General features: G+C 43.4%; 1 long non-coding RNA gene across 2 annotated transcripts; it reads left to right on the top strand.

Moving 5' to 3' along the window:
- Window positions 1–274: 274 nt before the first annotated feature.
- Window positions 275–11665, top strand: LOC133509175 (uncharacterized). Of its 2 annotated transcripts, XR_009797249.1 has the most exons (4): window positions 275–660; window positions 2589–2784; window positions 2867–2947; window positions 10944–11665. It is a non-coding gene; the product is annotated as an uncharacterized LOC133509175 (long non-coding RNA). The 2 variants fall into 2 exon arrangements; XR_009797248.1 differs by lacking the exon at window positions 2589–2784.
- Window positions 11666–20391: the final 8726 nt, after the last annotated feature.

Here is a 20391-nt window from a genome sequence, read left to right as displayed (position 1 = left end):
AGTTGTGATGTCGGGCGAAGACAACAGATGAGCGGACAGGCAGGAGTCGGTACACGGGGAAACAATCAAAGCAGGCAGAAGTATCAAGGAGTCAGGCTTACAAGGTTGGTTGGAGAACGGACGAAGGTCGGTACACACAGGTTCAATCAGGAATACGAGAGTGCTGGAACGGGACATGAAGCTCAACGAACTGGCGGAGGACCAGTCGTCACCCGGGTCCTATATATACAGGGGATGATCAGCCCGCATGAGGCGCAGGTGTGTGCCTCCCAATTAGCGCAGCCGCACGGGCACCCGCACAGCTCGTGCTGAAGCGGCAGGATCATGACAGTATTGATACAGTAGTGCCTACGCAAAGGCTGCGGTCAGGCCAGCCGCCTCAAGGATTGTTCATCGAGGGGTTAGCACCAGTGAGATCTGCATAAATAACCTTTTCAATTGTGACATCTATTTGTATGTAAAGGTATTTTTTGTCCAAAACTTTAGAAAATGTAGCAATACGGTATGTAATTATTCGTAGGCTCATTTTCATGGTCCAAACAAGCATTGCCTATAAGAAAACCAGCACGTTAAGTCACTTCCGTGATTAGCAGCCAAAATGGATTCAATCTTTTGATGGAACTTTTTTCCCTGCAAAGTCTCCAATCATTCAACATCAAGGTGTGTTTTTCAGCTTTTCCGAGCTTAACCAATTATTACCAATCAGGCCAAACATGTTAATTTGGTAATTATTCTCATTCTTTCGACAATTTTCCGATTGGTTCATTCATATGCTGAAATATAAAGGCTATGCTTGATTTACAGGTAAAAAAACAAAAAACAAAAAAAACAGCTTGCTCAGCAGTAAAGTTGGCTGGAAGTTAACAAAAAAAGTAATGAATGATAATGCATGTTTTTTTTATTCACAGTAGTGTTGAAGGGCAGCGTGGTCTGCCTTATTTGTCTCTAAAACAGCTGCTGTCACAAAAAAGGCATTTTCGAGCAACATGAACAGCTGCAGAAAACCACCCGCACTCCTAACCAGATATATAAAAATGACACTACTACTTGAGCTCATCGCAAGAGGCTGACCAAAAAAAAAGCAACTTGTTTGTACAATTCCCAATAGGATGTCGCTATTATTTGTCTTGGTTTTCATCATATAAACCACTGAGAACTAGTGAGTTAAGTCCACTTCCCATAAGGAGTTTTCACAAGACTAGTAATTTAAAACTATGATTGCCACTCAATGGCTGCAATTAAAAGTTTATTGTGATAGTCCAATTATCAGGCCATCCATTTTCCAACTGCTTATCCTCACAAGAGACACAAGGGTCCAACCCATGAATTTTTAATGAACAATGATTTAAAAGAAAACTGACTGCAACACCTATGTCTAAATTAAATTATATAGGGTTAACAAACTTTGGCGCTTCACTAAAGACATTAGAAATGCAGAGTAGTCCATGTGTTTATTTAAGGGGGTGCTTAGTAAAGAAAGCTTAAAATTAATCCCCCAAACAGCCTCTCTCCTGTCCCGTTGCTGATAATTGACACAGGCAAAGCCATCACCCAAGCAAAATGAAATATTTCAATGTGTTAAGAGGACTCCCCAGACACACATGCGCACTTATGCGAATATACGGTCATACCAGAAGCCGATGAAACAAAACTGAGCAAGCGTATCAATCAAAATGGGCATCTTTTTGATGTTCATTGTTCAGCGTTCACTTGCATAAATGGATGACGTACCCGGTCCGGTGATTAATTGGAAGACAGCATCTATTGGGATGGATTGGGATCAGTTTAAGATCACCTTTTCATCACAGTCGCCATGGAAACATAAAAGCTTTGTTGTCTGAAAGGCTCAGCAATGCCACTCTTATTCTTAGGGAACAGTTTGTTATTACGCCAAACTTCAGGTTACCCTCAAACATGCCATCTCCCTACCATCACAAGATAAAAATGCTTTAAAATAGTTGTTTCCTTCCTCTCTCAAATCTGCTTGTCTTCATCTCAGAAAGTAATATATAATTAGATAGATGTGTGTGGATGCGTGCTGCTCATTCTGCCTTGCATAAATGTGTACTGTGAAATTAACAGCCACAGGCCATCAACAATACTTCAAAAGGAAACACTGAAAGAAAAGAAGCAGCAGATGATTGAGGAAATAATTTATTAATTTGTCAGTTCTCTTTCTTCCTGAGGAACACAGTGGATGCACAAAGTCAAAGCACGCCTGTTCAAATTTGAATATTAATGTGAGCTATAACCTGTACTACTGAATCGGATGTTTTAAAATCTTTGGTCGCAGAAGTATGCACGGCCTCTTATAAGTTATGAATGTAAGTTTAGAAATAACGCATTGCATTCAAATGTTCAATTGTAGTGATCCACCATTTGAAGTTCTTCTGATTAGCTCCAAATACATTAAAGCTGTTCTCATGGGCTTTTCTTGATATTATTTTTTAAAATGTATTATTTTGTATCAGAACCATAACAGATTTTGCTACATTTTTGTATGTTTTGATTTTTTTTAAAGGTCCAAACCGGTTTTAAACATTATAGCCATAATATCACTATATATTTTTGTCCCAAACACAACACAGCTCATCACTAAAAGACTACCAAATACATTATGAAGAATGGACGGTGGGCGGCTTTTTAGCAGATCTGCCTCACAGTTCTGAGGACCGGGGTTCAAATCCCAGCCCTGCCTTTATGGAGTTTGTATGTTCTATCCTGTACCCGTGTGGCTTTTATCCAGTTACTCAGGTTTCTGCCTACATCCCAAAAACATGCGTGGTATGTTGATTGAAGTCTAAATTATCCGAAAATGTAACTGTGATTGTGTATGGTTGCTTGTTTATATGTGCGCTGTGATTAGCGGGTGACCAGTTCAGGCTGTACCGCTTGTTCCCCAGAGATGGCTGGGATAGGCTCCACCATGCCTGTGACCTAAGTGAGGGTAAGCAGTAATCTCATTATCTTAGTTGTTCCTTTTTTTTTTCTGTTGCGCTGTATAGGTTGGTCATGTTAATACTGTAAATAAGTTTTACATGATTTTTCTTGGTCTAACATTTTGATATCACAAACATGACATTTGGGAACTTTTTATAAATCCACTGGACATTCTTTCTCAGCCTGGAAAACACCATTTGTTGCAAAATTTACTATTCCAGATGTTAACAGTGAAACAGTGAAAAAAAATTAAAAAAAGAGAAGGAAAAAAAAATCCCCAAACTGACCATTAATGGCCTTTTGATGTGGTTTAATGAGGTCAACGTTTGGTCACATCGCCATCATTGGTATGACAGATGGAAATGACATGAGGACATTGATGCTGGAGATGACGTGTAATGTCTGGGCCCCTTTCTTAAAGGACACCAATACCCAGAAGCGGTGCAGGAAGAATAATAGGAGGAACATGAAAAGAGGACAGAACAAATCACTACCTTCATTAACAAAACTTTAAATGGTCATAACTATATTTTACAATCAATCATATATATGATACTGTACTACTTTTAGTTTTATGGACTCCATTCATTTGAACCTCCCAGCAAGATATGTCCTGTTCAAATACTTTTTGCTCCCAAGCTTCATTTTTTCCTACACGTGTATGGAAGTAAATATGTGCCACCAGGATTTGAATTTGAAATGCCACAGAAAACAGGATTCAAATTTGAAATGTAAAGTGATGACATTTTCAATAGTTGTGTTTCACTGTAACTTTTCAATGTTAACAATTCAACTGGCTACAATTCGCTGTCTAAAATTCACCGTCTGTGCCACCCGGCAGGGTTACTTCAGGTCAGAACCAAACAGCCAGCCAATCCAGTTAAGCTTTCTTATGTACTGTATAGTAGTATGTCATATTAGTATGTGACATCACGTGACTAAGAAAGCGTAACTGCGAATGGCTGGGTATTTGGTTCCGACCTGAAGGTCTATTCTAATTCTAAATTCTAACCTAACCAGGGGAATTGTTAACATTGAAAAGTTACACTGACATACAACTATTCAAAATATGATCAAATCCTGTTTTCTGTGGCATTTCAAATTCAAATCCTGGTGGCACATATTTACTTCCATACATGTGCACATCATGGAATGCGAATGTAGTTAAGTATTAATGTAAAACAATATTTGATGCTTTACGTACAGTAGTTCAGTAATTTGGTTTGCGCGTTCCGGTGGCCATTCAGTGTCTCGCTTGCGTAAAAACCAGGAAATATATTTTCAGTGTGAGTGAAAGGTGATGTGCATTTTTCTTAGCGGTAAATTGCAATGTTGTAACGATGTGCGGCGGCCGTACAAATTGTGAATCGAGATAAATACAGTTGCCGACAGATTGGGCACTAGTGAAAACAGCTGCTAAGCTATATACACTGTGCAGCTCTGCCCTGCTCTGTCGGTGTGTGTTAGCCTAGCCTAACACTACAATGCAGAAACGTCAGTAAATTATACCCAGAAAGTGATTTTATGCATACATAAGTGCTTTTTAAAATTACAGCCAAACCCTTAAAACAGTCCACATTTCAACCCCAATAACAGAAACCCACTTAAAAAAAATCCTTGCCAATTAGACACACCCACAGAGAATTGTGTTGTTAAGAAGTCAGCCTCATATGTTTGAATAAGAAAATCAAGTATTTAAAATAAGGCTCCAAATCAAGGAAAACTAGAGCCTTGCCTTCCACCTGAAGGGCTGTGTGGATGTGTCCGCTGAATGCTCACTTTCAGCTGTCTATCACATGGGTAACTAATGGCCTGTGGCTCTTTGCGTCCACAAGATTACTGTTGCTGTGTCCATAATCCTGAGATCAGAATACAGGATTTTAGCTCCAATATTGGCTTCAATCGCTCTCATGGGCTATTTCCCAGATCAGGCCCAACATTTTGTTGGGAACAACAAACACCAACACTTTGGCCATGCAATAGCCCTTGTGATGCCAAAATGAAAAGTCTAGCATGTTGGATTTTGGGGGGCGGGGGACAATATCCATTTAGTGTGGCATTACTCTGCATCAGCACGCGTGGCCGTCAACCAATAGGATTGCTTATAATGACGGCCGCATCGCCTCTTTACTTGCTGTTGTCAACATGCTAGTGCACATAATAAACTCGTTCCCTGAAGTGTTGCTATGGCATGTTGGAGAAGCCCCAACATTTGTGAACAACTTTGTGAATAAATATTCAAACAGTTTAAGAACCTTTCACAACATACAATTGCAAGGAATTTAGGGATTTCATCATCTACGCTCCATATCATCAAATGATTCAAGAGTGGAGAAATCTCTGCAGCTACAGGGCAAGGACGAAAACCAACATTGAATGCCTGTGACTTGATCCCTCAGGCGGCATTGCATTAAAATGTGGTGTACCACCCAGGGAAATACTTGAATGTAAAACGATTGTAAGGCACACAAATATATTAATTCAGTGACGAGACGAGTTCAAAAAGAGACTTTATTGGACAAACATATGACTGATAAGAATACCATTTACGTGCGGGGATAGTGGTGATTTGAGCATCAGCAATAAAAATAAATAGTTAAAGTGAAAAACATCCAAGCTTACGGGGGAATCACAAAATATCCAGATCCCAAGCAAGAGGACCCAACACCAAAAGAGGGAGGAGAATACTGCCATGAGATCACCGGCACCACCACCACAAGGCCTTACCAACTTAGGGGAAAAAAAAAAAAAAAAAAAAACCCTAAGCAATCAATGTAGTGCCAAAATTCAACCAAATACCATGGAAACTTATTTAGGAATACATGAACCTCAAATGAAACTATAATTAACTCCACACTGCTTAGACAAAATATAATAAACCATATCCAATAGTTTTCTCAAAAAAAATATATAAATCGGTACTCAATGCCAACAGGCTCAAGTAGTTGCCTAGACTGCCATAAAACAGCATGACACTCAAAGTGGTCGTGTATGTCGCAAAAATAAAATGGCAAAGGTTCCTGTGCTGCTGGTGGAAAAAGGACTGCACATCACCATGTCATTGATAGTTGTAAAATTAATAACGTGCATTAAAACACTAGTGGAAGAAGAGATGCTTACCACTTTAAAAGTCGATGGCACAGAAATAGAACCGTGACATACATCACACACACAAGCGGGAAAGAAGAAAGACCCACAGTACCGCATCTGTTGGCAGTGGTGATCGACAAACAGGAGGAAACACCACAGCAGGAAAAAGGTGGCACAAGCAGTGAAACCTTTTAATCGCATCTGGTTAAGCCAGTCAGTGGTGCAATATGAAATTCTCAATCACAAGCTAAACCAAGCAGCCGGTGCACACCCCAACCATACAGGGATGACTGCATCTACTGTATCTGTATCTACGACTGAGATCCATTCCTACAGTAGCGACTTCACTCGAATTTCAACTTTTAAAGTCAGAATTGACATCAAAATACTTTGCATAGAAAACAAATACATTGAAATAAACAAGATGACGTACTTAGCGTTACTCCTGAGAGGCAGATGGAGAAGAAGAAGGGGAGGCTGTGCTTCGCTATTGCCAAGGAACCTGGTCCTCAATCCTCTCCATCTCGACAAGTATCAAAGAACCTTGTTTTGTGATCATTGTATCCTACATAGGAACGTAATCCTTCGCATGCGCAAAAATACTGGCTTTGTCTTTAATAATTGTCACCACAATCGACCGACTGAAGCCTTGGTGGTGTCAGTGTCTCTCCTTTCTCCATGTCATGAACGGGGCTCGAGGGTGGACCCAAATGCACGACTCCAGAGACAACCAGACAGTGCAGAGGAAACCTTTATTCGGTCCAAGGTCTGGGATCAGGCAGACAGTCCAAACAATCAGAAGTAATAGTACGGCAGGCTTACAAGGGTGGTCAGTGGACAGGCGTGGGTCGGTGCACGGAGAGCAGAAGTCAGGCAAACAGGAGTGCGGGAACAAGGCATCAAGGATGACGATCTGGCGGAGGACAAGTCGTCCCCCAAGTCCTATATATACTGGGAGGCATCAGCTGGAACAAGGTGCAGGTGTGCTCTGGCTAATTGGCTGGCCACGCCCAGCCTGGGCAGGAAGCCCGGAGCATGACAGTACCCCTCCCTCAACGGCTGGCTCTGGACGGCCCAGGAGCATCAGGATGAGCCGCGTGAAAGTCCCTGATGAGGGAGCGGTCCACGACAAAGCGGGAGGGGATCCAGGAGCGCTCCTCCGGGCCATATCCCTCCCAGTCCACCAGGTACTGGACCCCCCTTCCTCTGCGGCGGGAAGACAGCAGCCGGCGCACAGTATACACCGGCCCACCGTCCACCATGCGGAGGGGGGTGGATGGTACTAGGCTGGAGGAACCAGTAACGGAGTGCGATTCGGGCGAAGTCTGCTGACGTGGAACGTAGGGTGCACCCTCATCAACCTGGGCAGTTTCAGCGAGACGGCGACCGGGTTAATGATCTTGGAAATCGGGAACGGGTCAATGAACCTGGGAGCCAGTTTGCGGGATTCTGTCCGCAGCGGGAGATCTTTGGTGGAGAGCCACACTCGCTGTCCCACCCTGAGCTCTGGTGCGGCCCTTCTTTGCGGTCCGCTGCGGACTTGTAGGTGCTGCTCATGCGCAGCAGTGTCCTCCGAGCTGCTTCCCAGGTCCGTTTGCAGCGTCGCACCATGGCCAGGGCCGACGGGACCGCGGAGTCTGTGGCCAGTGGAGGAAACAGGGACGGAGGATAACCATGCATGACATGGAGTGGAGCCATACCTGTTGAGGCGGAGGGTAGAGAATTGTGGGCATACTCCACCCACTTGATGTGCTGGCTCCACGTGCTCTGGTCCCTGGATGCCAGACATCGAAGACCGGTCTCCAACTCCTGATTTATCCTCTCCGTCTGGCCATTAGACTCCGGGTGATGACCCGATGTGGCGGCAGAGACTTTACCCTAGATTCAGAGAAGACCTCCCGGAGGTCATGGTAGCAGGAGGGCACCGCGGTCAGCTCCAGGGCGGTACTAGGTTCTGTTAGCCGAACCGGTGCAACTTGAATACCCTTGTTTTCCTGGACAGCGAAACAGCAACTGCGACAGTCCTCTCCCCAAGTCTTGATCTGACCCGTGGCCCAATCTATGTGCGGGTTATGTTCTTTGAGCCACGTGCTGCCCAGGATGATGTCGCTACTATGTGCGTTGAAGACATGAAAGCTAATATGCTCCGAGTGAGCGTCCGGAAAGCTCATAGTAGTGTCTGAGTGCGATGTGTGACCCGACAAAGGAACTTGCCATTGGCGGCATAGGCGTTACGAAGCCGTTGCGTGGAGAAAGTTGCTGCCCCCAGCTCCTCGACCACGCGGGGATTTATCAGGTTTGTGTCTGGCCCGGAATCTAAGAATGCAGTCACAGTGCATGAACGGGAGTCCGTTCCCAAGGTGAGGTGAAGAAGGGACCTCCCTGACTCCGCCTCGGTATACCGCACACTCACCGGAGTAGAGATCCTGATGTCGGGGTGCTTTGGTCGAATCGGGCAGTGGGCGATCAAGTGTCCCAGATGCCCGCAGTAAAAACAGCGACCCTACCTTCGCCGGCGCAGACGCTCCTCCGCTGGCCCGTCAAGACCCTCCACCTGAATGGGTTCAGCCGTGGACGACCGGGCGGCAGCCGGACTGGACCCTCCCTCTCTCCCTCAGTCATTGCGGCTAGTTGATCCTCCATTACTAGTCGCTGGTCAACCTTGAGGGCCAATGCGATGAGTGCATCCAGCGAAGGAGGGAGATCTACAGCGATGAGGAGGAAAGCCCCTGGAAAAGGCGTCGTGCAAGGCGTCCTCGTTCCATCGACTCTCGGCGGTGCAGATCCGGAACTCGATCACGTAGTCCGAGACGCGACGACGACCCTGGCGAAGCGTCAAGAGGGAGGCCGCCGCTTTATGCTCCGGCGCCGCATACTGGAACACCTGGGTGAGTGCGCAGATGAATGACGTCCAAGAACGACAAGTTACTGAGTTACGACTCCATTCAGCCGTGGCCCATGCCTCCTCCCTTCCCGTCATGTGGGAAATGACAAACGCGATCCTGGAGCGGTCTGTGGGAAAGGCGGACGCCTGCAGTTCAAAATGGAGATCGCACTGAGCGAGGAAAGGCTTGACGTTCCCCGGGTCGCCTGAGAATTGTTCCGGTCGGGAGAGCGGGGTAACGCTGCTAAAGGGGAGCTCCGTGGAAAGCAGTGTGGGCGGAACTGGTGGTACAGGTGGAGTGGCCACCGTTGGCGTGGTAACATGCTAGCCTGGGAGGTTAGCCACGGCTCCAGCCGGGTGCAGATCTCATGGAGCCTCTTGTTGGTTACCTGGAGAGCAGCCTCCTGCTCCACCAGGAGTCTGCCCTGGACTTGCAGGGAGCGACGGATAGCCTCTGAGTCGGCTGGGTCCATGTTATGGCCAGATCGTTCCGTCATGAACGGGGCTCGAGGGTGGACCCAAATGCACGACTCCAGAGACAAGCAGACAGTGCAGAGGAAACCTTTATTCGGTCCAAGGTCTGGGATCAGGCAGACAGTCCAAACAATCAGAAGTAATAGTACGGCAGGCTTACGATGGTGGTCAGTGGACAGGTGTGGGTCGGTGCACGGAGAGCAGAAGTCAGGCAAACAGGAGTGCGAGAACGAGGCATCAAGGACAACGATCTGGCGGAGGACAAGTCGTCCCCCAATTCCTATATATACTGGGCATCATCAACTGTAACACGGTGCAGGTGTGCTCTGACTAATTGGCTGGCCACGCCCAGCTTGGGGAGGAAGCCAGGAGCATGACACGCCAATCTTTTAATGATCTTGAGCTTTGTTTCCATGGTAATGAATTTTTTTTGGCTGCAGAAGCATTGCTAAAAGACAAAGCTTTCTTCTTTGGGGCGATAATGTCAAAAAAGGAGGGCAAAAAATGCGAAGATACTCCCAGCGCACAAACACGGACAAGCATTAGCCAGACAAAATGGCGGACAGGGGAGGGGTGTTGTAAAGTCGAAATGTCTTAGGTCGAGACTGTCTTAACCCGAGGCCTCCCAGTATTACCAAAATGAAGAGAGCTTCTGGTATGGAGAGGGAATCAGTGAACGTGAAGAGAATGGGCAAGAGGGAGGCCACGTCTTTTATCCCGTTGCACCTTACGGTTGGCAACAGGTGATACCAATTCGGCTTGGCCCAAGTGAGCGGGGCCAGTTATGTGGCGTCATAGTCTTTATTTCTCCCACTCACATAGTCTCAGTGGTTACAAAACTTAGATATCTTGGCCCAAGGAACTTGTGTTCACTGCAACTAAAGTGAGCGGGGCCAGTTATGTGGCGTCATAGTCTTTATGTCTTTTTACATTGGTGTTGTTTAGACGAGATATGTAAAAATGTTTTGGGGAATTTTGACAGAACCTGAAAAGTTTAACATGCAAAACAGGTTTTTTTTCCTCTCCCTTCCTTCCTCCCATTGAGAAGTGCAGTTCCCTATGCTGGCACAAAACGTCGGGATCATTTTGTAAAGGACATTTGCCATGCGAGTTTTGGAACAGTTTTGTGACTGCATCTTCAAATGCAAGTTAAATTATACCATGCAAGGTGAAAGCCATAGATTAACAACACCCAGAAATGCCGCATGCTTCTCTGGGTCTAAGCTTATCTGAGATGGACTGACACAAAGTGTAAAAGTGTGCTATAGTCTGATGAATCTAAATTTCAAATTTTGGGAATTTTTGTTTTTGGAATTCATTGCATTGGTGTTACGAACCACAATGAAACAATTAGGGCCCATTGAACTGGTTTATATTGGTGTCTTCACATCATTAGCCACACGCGTGATCAATTTTGAGTGGCTCTCTTCATGTTGCTGTGCTTCAATTAAGATTCACTTTTGCTACCTGTGCTTAACCATTATGCAGCACAAGTATATCAGAGTAAAATGTGTTTTTATTGGTGCAAAATATGTTTGTTTGTTTGTCTAACTAGGTGAAAAGTGCTTGACGGAGTGGTTTGGGGCAGAGAAGTCAGGGCCCTTCCCCTCTTAAGATGCTGCCCCCACAACCTGACTCCTGATGATTGAAAGAAAAAGGATGGATGGATGGATGGATAGATGGTGTGACACCGAGACAGTTGCTTGAGCACATAAAGTTGCATAACTCTTCTTCACACACTCTCAAGAGACAGAATGAGGTAGGGGCTCAGCAGGGGGTCCATGAATGCTCACCTGCCGCAACATGCTTCGAAAAGTTGATAACTCTGCAACGAGGTGTTGACATTTTTGTTCCAGTCAAACTGTTTTTATTTGGCACGTAATATACACCTGGGTAATCCCTCAATGTTTACTCGGCACATTTTCAGCTGTAATAGAAGCCTCTGCTGTTGCGCTTACTCAGCGATACTCATCTCACCCACAGGATTCTTGGCCAACTTAGATGGTTACTTGTGTTCACTGAAACTAAAGTGAGCGGGACCAGTTATGTGCCGTCATAGTCTTTATTTCTCCCACTCACATAGTCCCAGTGGTTACAAAACTTAGATATCTCATCAAGTCACCTACCTGAAATGTGCAACCTAATACAGATAATTTCACATTGTGGAAAACGAGACTGTAAGGTATCATCAAATGTCGTCATAAGTGGATTGGTTCCCCAGTTACCTTGTAAGGCTTAAGCGTTCCTTACTTCACTGCAGCTACGTGTATTCAATTGTTGGAAAATATATGCCTCTGCGGTATAATGTTGTTCAGATAAAAGTTTTTTTAACTTGCATTAAAAAAAAATCAAATCTGCCTCCAGGAATTAACTTGATCAAATAATTTTTGTGTTAATACTATCTGCCTGCAGTAGAGAATGTTCCGGTCTCTGGACAACTTGCCCTCATCTCCAACTTGGTTACACGTCATGAAAAAAAGTGCAGGCAAAGCATCACTCAAATTCATTCCTGGCTTTCAAAGTACCATCCAAACTTTTGGTTCTATCCAACATCAATGCTCCCTGAGAGCTGAGAGGAACACGAGTGACTCAAATTCCTATTGGTAGTTTGTAAAATCATGTACTATTTTCTCTGTGATGAGATGCAGTGAAACCAATAGTTAAGTGGAGATAACTATTCATCCTGCCTTATTTCCCTTGCGTCACCATAATATTACAATTAAGACTAGACTGAGCACCGTCGGAGGATATTATTGTGGTCTCCGGACACCGAGCATGAAGGAAGATCGGCCTCCAACAATGTACAACCACAGGCAAGAAGGAAAAACAAAAACAGAGCCACAAATTGTCTTTACTCAGATTGAACATTTAAGTGACAGATGGTCGGACTGCGCACATGATTCATGCCCATTCAGAATGTTTCTGTGCTTGTGTTGGCATTCATTTGTTCACACAGGTGTAAAAATAAGTTCGACATACAATGGAATCATGTACCTGTATCTTTGATAACAAATGAAGTTCATCCCCACATAGTTATTTACTTTTCTCCCTCTCATTGACTTTTGTCTTTTTACAGTGGTTACAAAACTTAGATATCTTGGCCCAAGGAACTTGTGTTCACTGCAACTAAAGTGAGCGGGGCCAGTTATGTGGCGTCATAGTCTTTATGTCTTTTTACATTGGTGTTGTTTAGACGAGATATGTAAAAATGTTTTGGGGAATTTTGACAGAACCTGAAAAGTTTAACATGCAAAACAGCTTTTTTTCCTCCTCTAAAAACATTAACAAAAATGACAGAAACTACTTATAGTATGATGTCTCCCAAAAACTATGATATTCATGTGCACAAGTTGAGATCAAGACACTGCATGTTACAAATACATGCAAAGTGCATTTTTAATGAAGAGATCTAAGCCGTCGTGCCAGTGCATATTCTCAGCATATATTTAGTAATTATTGTGTGACGTGCTGGACCGTTGTGTCATTTGAATGGGCCTTAACTGGTTAACAACTAATCCAGGGCTCAGCAACCTTCTTGAGGCTGAGGGCTACTTCGTGAGCACCGATCATATAAAGCGCTACGTGACCTGTTTGCGGCAGATTTCAGATCAGTTCATTACACGTACATAAAATATTTTAGTTTTAATTTATTGTCGTAAATGACATTACAGGTATTTTAAAATTTTAATTCACATAAGCAAGTCAGATTCAGAATTTAAAACACAAATACTACTAACAATTTGTGGCCTATGATATTTTTAGAACATACCTCGCGGGCACCTTATATGGTCCTCGCGGGCTACCATTCACCCCCGGGCACCACATTGGTGACCCCTGAACTAATCTAACACTGATCAGTGTTTACCTTTGAATTCCTTTATTGAAGGTAACTGTTTTGACTATAAAATACTCCAGTGACCCTGATCCCAATTTGAAAAGGTTTCCATGTGCTGTGACCCAAAACCCTCAAAGACCAAGAGGCCTTCTCTTCGTGTCACAGACAATGGACACAGAGCGACGTTTACCGCCTCCCTCTAGCTTGTTACGACTTTGCTTGCTGCTTGTTGCTCACCATCATGCAGTTTCCAATAGCAACCAACTGATCTAAAGCACATTTCTCATTTGACGGATCATTACGGAAGATAGTCTTCCTTCCTTCTTCTGCAACTACCTCTGTTAGATGGTCGGGGAAGATGCACATTTGCTCTCTCACCTGTCTCTTCCTGAAAAAAGGACTCTCAAGGTGGATAGGACAGAAGAAGGCATGGCACACTATTACACATCACTGTTGCTATGGGGATAGTGGCACAGTCACTATCAAGTAATGTTCTAACAAAAAGACTTGAGCACGCATGTGCTGAAGCCTCAGTCACCAATTATATGAAGGGGGGGTTGTTTTTTGAAAGGGAGTAAGTGCAGCCTCACTTGGTCTGAAAGAGAGACACTGCCTCTGAGACCTTTATACGACTGCAGCATCCAGATTAAATTAAGCATCAGCCACCTCACAAATGCTTGGGAGAGGAAAAAAAATCCATTTCAATCAGGGGAAGACAATGAAGACCTAATGAAGGCTTCATAATTGCATGTAGCCAAGATAAAGGTGTTAATAAAAAAAATCCAACACCCGCTTAGAAAAACAATCATTTATTTTTGACAAAGAAGCCTATATTACCAATATATCTATTGTTTTGGTAATCTTTTATTCTGATAAAATAAGTAAGGAGCTCGCATTGTCTTTTTGACTTTTTTTTTTAATGACAAGGAAAAAATCTTTACAAATGGGTAAGAGTGGGTGAGCATTAATTCATTTTACCCAATGATGACTAGATATGCCTTGCGATTGGCTGGCGACCAGTTCAGGGCGGAACCCACCTCTCGCTCAAAGATAGGTGTGACAGAATCCAGCATGCCTGCAAACCTGGTGGGGATAAGCGTTTTTGGAAAATGGATGAATGGATGAATGAATTCATGTTATGTTTTGATTATTTGAAAGTCCCTTTTTTTCATTGGGAATGTGTGAGTATATTTTGCTGTGTATACTTTACAGTATTGTAGTAAGAGGCAGGGCTTTATAATGCTTCACTGTAATTTTTGTCAATTTTATTTTGTACGAGGTTGAACAATGTCAAATTGCAATAAGTATACAGTATCAGGAATACATTTCCAAGTTACTGTATTTTTTCTTACTGTACTTCTTTACCAGATTTCACCATTCAAAACCAAATAATGCAACTTGTGTGTACAACATGCCGGCCGATTGGTTAGACGATCTGCCTCACAGTTCTGGGGTCTAGGGTTCAAATTCTGGGGCCCCTTGTGTAGAGTTTGCATCCTCTCCCCATCCCTCCGTGGGGTTTCTCCGGGCACTTTGGTTTCCTCCCACATCCACAAAACATGCATTAATCGGAGACTCTAAATTGCCCTTAGGTGTGATTGTGAGTGTGAATGGTTGCTTGTTTCTATGTGCCTTGGGATTGTCAGGCAACTAGTTTAGGGTGTACCCCACCTCCTGCCCGACAATAGGTGGGATAGTCTCCAGCACTCCCTGCAACCCTTGTGAGTATAAGTGGCTCAGGTAATGGATGGATATAATAAATTAGGAATATCAAAATGTTCATTTAGTGTAACTGACACAGTGGACACATTTGTCAACTATTTGTTGAATATTTCATTTTTCAGGCTTCCATAACACCTGCAAATGGAAAGAAACAGATAAAGGTTGTGGTTAGAGTGAAAAGCTCCACTTTCATACTCACTTCTTGGTTCTTGCAGAGTTGAAATCCTCAAGAGTTGGTAAGGAAATGCTCCATTATTCTTTCTGATGTCCTATGTCTGATGTCGTTTGTAGGAGTAGCAAATCAGACTAAGATGGATGAACCCAGAACAGGTTCAGGGAGAGCGGTGTCGAGCTGCACAGGAAAAAATTAAACTGTCTGAGGTTGCGTGACTGATGCTAAAGCAGGTTCTCCCTTGTGTAGGTACCATCAGTAGGATTGTCCAAAAGGAAGTCATTTCAACGTAAGTATAAATAATGTGATTTACATTGGAACCTCCAAATACAACCACTCTGTTGTGTGCTGTCGTTCAACTTTCATTTGGTTCTAATTTCAAAACATTTCTCACCACGATAATCTAGACAACGCCAAATGATTCTAAAACCTTGATTAAGGTAATGGCAACGAACTGAATCAGTCCAGTGACATTCTATATTGATGAAATCACATTTGAACGTAAGCAGAACATAAACACTAGTATCTATACTGTATTTCCTCATATACCCACTAGAGAATTGTCATGATCCTGCCGCTTCAGCACGAGCTGTGCAGCTGCGCTGATTGGGAGGCACACACCTGTGCCTCATGCGGCCTGATCATCCCCCGTATATATAGGACCCGGTGACGACTGGTCCTCCGCCAGTTCGTTGAGCTTTATGTCCCGTTCCAGCACTATCGAATCCCTGATTGATCCTGTGTGTACCGACCTTCGTCCGTTCTCCGACCAACCTTGTAAGCCTGACTCCTTTGAGACTTCTGCCTGCGTTGATTGTTTCCCCGTGTACCGACTCCTGCCTGTCTGCTCATCTGCTCTCTCGCCCGACGTCACAATTACCACTGCTGCACCGGACTGCCTGCTGGATCCCCGACCTCTGCGTACAATAAACGTGTGTCTCTTCTTGAACTACCTTGCGTCTTCCGAGTTCCTGCATTTGGGTCCTACCCCCGTTTCTGATGGGACGTGACAAGAATAGGTCACCAAAACCATGTTCACAGGCACCAGGTAGGCCACAAGCACCACATAAGTAACCCACGGGTCAGGTAAGAGGGTTAAAAATAGGTAATTGGTGAGGAGACATTGTGAATACCCAGGAATGTTGTAATAGTGCTCATTGAAAATGAAATTAAATGTTGTGTTCTGATATTTATCATTATTATTAGTTCCCATCTTGATAAACCATTTTTAATAATTATTATGAAAAAATCATTCTGATCAGTGTCTTCACACAGATAATTATCATTCATAATAAAATACAGTGAAGAAAATAAATATTTGAACATGCTGCTATATTGCAAGTTCTCCCACTTAAAAAAACCAGGAAGGGGACTGAAATTTTCATTGCAGGTGCATGTCCACTGAGAGAGAGATAATCTAAAAAGAAAAATCCAGAAATCACAGTTTATGATTTTTTTCACAATTTAGTCATGTGATACAGCTGCAAATAAGTATTTGAACACCTGAGAAAACCAATGTTAGTATTTGGTACAGTAGCCTTTGTTTGCAATTACAAAGGTCAAACATTTCCTGTAGTTGTTCACCAGGTTTGTACACACTGCAGGAGGGATTTTGGCCCACTCCTCCACACAGATCTTCGCTAGATCAGACAGGTTTCTGGGCTGTCGCTGAGAAACATGGAGTTTCGGATCTTTCTAAATATTTGCTGTTGGGTTTAGGTCTGGAGACTAGCTAGGCCTTTATGCAGCGAACAACCTCACACAGGTGTATCCGATTCAGGATAATACGTGGAGTGGAGGTGGAATTTTAAAGGTGGACTAACAAGTCTCTGAGGGTCAGAATTCTAGCTGATAGGTGTTCAAATACTTATTTGCAGATATATCACACAAATAAATCGCTAAAAAAAATCATACATTGTGATTTCCGGACTTTTCTTTTTAGATTATCTCTCTCACGGTGGACATGCACCTACGATGAAAATTTCAGACCCCTCCATGATTTCTAAGTGGAAGAACTTGCAATATAGCAGGCTGTTCAAATACTTATTTTCTTCACTGTGCGGTATAATTTAAGTTCATTTTAGGAAATTAGTCATTCCAGACAAACTGATAGCCCTTTCAATTAATCAATACCCAAAATGTAGCTCTTCGTATCAAATTTCTTGGTCACCTCTGCACAACGGTAATCCGCTCCTGTATCACAGTTCAGACCTTGCTTTGATAATTGGAGTACATTTGTTCCCAATTGTTCTGTTGCTGCATCTGAATCCTACCATATAGTGAATTTTTTCTTCACAATATGATTCTGAAGATTTGTAAGCCCTTTACTTTTCTCCACCCTGCAGGGGGTCACAGTTTCCTTCCTATGACCACAGGCATGAAACACACTGCCGTCACTGCCGGTGGACAAAATGCAACACCACGTACTGCCCATCTCACCACCTGTTGTTTGAGTACTGACGATGCAAACATCTAAAGTCCAAACAATAATGGGTGTTGAGTCATAGCTACAAAATGTTGTAAGTCTGGTAACTGCCGTACTGCAAAGCTGCTACATCACCACCTTCACTCAAGTTTCACATGTTCACTGCTCAGTTCAGTAACTTTAAAAGGATTTATAGTTTCATACAAATGTGTTTAAATAATTTGAGAAAGTAATTTCGGTGGGAAGTATAATGATTAGGATAATGGTTGATATATTATGCATCCATCAGAGTAGGTGGAAAGACACTAAGGCTAGAGCTTTAGGGGCAGGGTTTAAATTATTTTACCATGGTGTAGATGGGAAGAGAGTGGAGTAGGGAACATTTTAAATGGAATAGTGCTTATTTTAAAGGAAGAGTTAGCCAAGAATGTCTTGGAGGTGAAGAGTATCAGATCGAGTGATGAGGCTGAAACTTGAAATCGAGGCTGTTATATATAATGTGATTAGCGGCTATGCCACAAGGATAGGATGTGTCCTCGAGGTGAAAGATAATTTTTTAACGGAACTAGATGGAATAGTTCTGAGCATCCCCGACACAGAGAGAGTTGTGATTGGTGCAGATTGTAATGGACATGTTGTTGAAGGAAACGGGGGGATGAAGAAGTTATGGATAAGTACACCATCCAGGAAAGAAACTTTGAGGGACAGATGTTGAAATTATGAAATCTAAAGGAGAACACTGAATGTAAGGCAGTGGTTGGGGAGAGTCTAGCTACACAGCAAAGGATGGTGGTGTGTAGGATGACTCTGGTGGAGGGGAGGACGTTTACAAAGACAAAGTGAGAGCAGAGAACCAGAAGGAAAATGTTGTGCGGTCTTTCGGAAAGAGGTGAAAAAACTCTCGGTGGACAGGAGGAGCTCCCGGAAGACTGCACTACTACAGGCAAGGTGATCAGAGAAACGGGCAGGAGATTACTTGGTGTATCTTCTGGCAGGAAAGAGGAGAAGGAGATTTGGTGGTAGAACCTCAAAGTACACCAAGTCAAACAAAGAAAGAGGTTAGTGAAAAAGAAGTGGGACACAGACGACCGAAAAGAGGAGAAAGGAATACATTGAGATGCTATTGAGGGCAAAGGTAGCGGTGGCAAAGGCTAAACAAGTCGGATATGACCACATGTACACCAGGTTGGACACGAATGGAGAAAAGGATCTCTATAGGTTATCCAGACAGAGGGATAGAGATGGGCAGGATGTGCAGCCATGATGTACGGATTACAGGCGGTGCCACTGAACAGACAACAGGAAGCAGAGGTCGAGGTGGTGGAAATGAAGATGTTGAGGTTCTCTCAAGGAGTGAGCATGTTGGATAGGATTAGAAATGAGCTCATTAGATGGACAGCCAAAGATAGATGTTTTGGAGACAAAGTTAGAGAGAGCAGACATCGATGGTTTAGACAAGTCCAGAGGCGAGAGAGTGAGTGTATTGGTAGAAGGGTACTGATGGAGCTGCCAGGCAAAAGAGTGAGAGGAAGACCAAAGAGAAGCTTGATTGGTGTTGTGAGGGAAAACATTTGGGCTGTTGGTGTTAGAGAGTAAGATGCAAGAAATGGGCTTGGATGGAAAAAGATGACGCTGAAGAAGAAGATGCGTGAAGAACATCCTGAAAATGCTCTGGCGATCCCCAACGCGACAAGCTAAAAGAAAAAGAACAACAATTTCGGTCATTCCCACTTTTCACCACTAATTTTCCAGTGGCCTGTATGAAGAGGGTATGAGCGTAAAAAGACCAAATTTAACAGACCTTCTCCCAATTTACACTTACGAGCTTGTAAGAGTAACAAGGCACATGTCACTGGGGAGGAAGCTGTACATTGCCTTTTTACACATTGACGTTACATTGTAGAAAAGTATCACTACTTGTGTTTCCCCATGTAAAGATATAGTAAACTATTAACCCAAGTGTTAGGAGGTACACACTTGAGATATTATTATATATACTGTATATTGTAGATGGGAATAGAGTTGTCATTTCTCCGAATGTGCAAGGGAGAATCTTACTTTTTGAAAGTATGACAGTCCTATTTACTCATTAATAGTATTTTTATTATTATGAATAAACATTAGCCTACTTTTTGTGTCAAACGTAAAGTCTAAATTTGTAATTCTTGGCTGGTTGTGATCATGCTGTTTCCAGTTCGGTAAACCCAGATATGTTTGGCAGAACCCAAAAGTCCAATCTGTTTGTGTTTATCTGACTTTGAGAGCGTATATTTCTGTGCATCCACATGTGGTCTGTAAACATGAGGCCTCTGCAGTCTCTTGCATTTCTGCAAACTTTCCCCTTCTTCTCACCCACCGCTGACTTGTCGGGCTTTCATCCAAGACAGCGGAATAATATCCTGCAGCGAACCCGTCAATATTTTCTTGTAAGGCGGAAGAAAAAAACAAGGAGCATTTGTCATTTGAATGGCGATTGAACTGCTGTACTTTGTGGCTCCAGATTTAAATAATCTTTTCACACTTGTTATTTAAGACACCCTTTCTCACCATCTCGTTGTACTCATTGTGAGGTACTGATCCGGGATTGGAAGAGTAAAAGTTGATCTGGGAATTTCAATTTTGCTGCCACAATTAAAGCCGTAACTGCTGTGTGATCGCATACTTTAGACACAGCTAAGTTCCGCTTCGGGGACTTTTTTTTTCCTGAAACCTGGACTTTACCGTTATGCCTCTGATTTGCCATGGAATGCCGTGGAAATGTAGCGTATGAACGATACACACTTATGATAATATAGTCTACTGTAGGTAAGCGTCATGTAAATGTCAGGAATGAAATGCCGGTACAGTCG

The sequence above is a fragment of the Syngnathoides biaculeatus genome, chromosome 11 (genome assembly GCF_019802595.1).
Source record: "Syngnathoides biaculeatus isolate LvHL_M chromosome 11, ASM1980259v1, whole genome shotgun sequence".
Taxonomy (NCBI): Eukaryota; Metazoa; Chordata; class Actinopteri; order Syngnathiformes; family Syngnathidae; genus Syngnathoides; species Syngnathoides biaculeatus.
The sequence above is the reverse complement of the archived record's forward strand: the minus strand, read 5'-3'. Positions and strand labels throughout refer to the sequence as shown.